Genomic DNA, 806 nt, shown 5'->3' with positions numbered 1-806 from the left:
CCTTCCGAAAAACAAAATGTGTTGTGATTGGTTCGCTGTCCCAGTGCGTTGTGATTGGCGAACAGCTTAGACGGTGTTTCAGTACTGCCACGCCCCTTGCTCCGTCTTTCAACAAAAGCTTTTTGGCGAATCCGGCAGGCACTGTACCCCCTCGTGTTGTGGAAGCTGTCCTCAGTAAAATGCACAGCACACAATAGCAAATTGGGGTTATAATGCTCAGGAACAGAGTTAAAAAATAAATTGCAACCACTGTTTCCTGACATCATCCACTTTCAGAAGCCCAAACAAAGACGTTTAAGCACGAAGGTGAAAAAAAACAGCGTTTCAGGCGGTCGCGCACTGGACGAGAAGCGCAGCGTCGTGCCACGTCTTTAAAATTCAAATACTTTATTTTCTGTGAGTGTAGGCACACCGGCGGCGCCGTTCGGCGACTGTCCGCGGAGCCCAGCTACGTCATGTTGTACTTGTAAGAATTGTTCTAGACATGCCGAAAATTTGAGGCTACAGCACAGCAGCTCTTCTTCTTCTTGGTTTTCTCTGATGCACTAACTCTGCAGCAGCACTTCTTCGTCGTCGTCGTCTCGTCTGATGCACTCACTCAACCAAGCGCTCTAACCACAACCTCGCCCCTCCCCACCCCCAACCATTCGAATTTCTTCTTCTTCTGGTGTTAATGGCGGTTAGTAAACCAAACATTAATTATTTGTAATGATAATCTAATGGGCCGCTTTGTGATATCACAAAGCCCGGAAAACAAACGCTGTAGTCCAAACGAGCCGTTCGTTGTAGTTCTTGAAAAGGGATTT

Source organism: Sinocyclocheilus grahami, unplaced genomic scaffold, assembly GCF_001515645.1.
Source record: "Sinocyclocheilus grahami isolate Dianchi unplaced genomic scaffold, SAMN03320097.WGS_v1.1 scaffold682.1, whole genome shotgun sequence".
Lineage (NCBI taxonomy): Eukaryota > Metazoa > Chordata > Actinopteri > Cypriniformes > Cyprinidae > Sinocyclocheilus > Sinocyclocheilus grahami.
Note: the sequence above shows the minus strand (reverse complement) of the source record.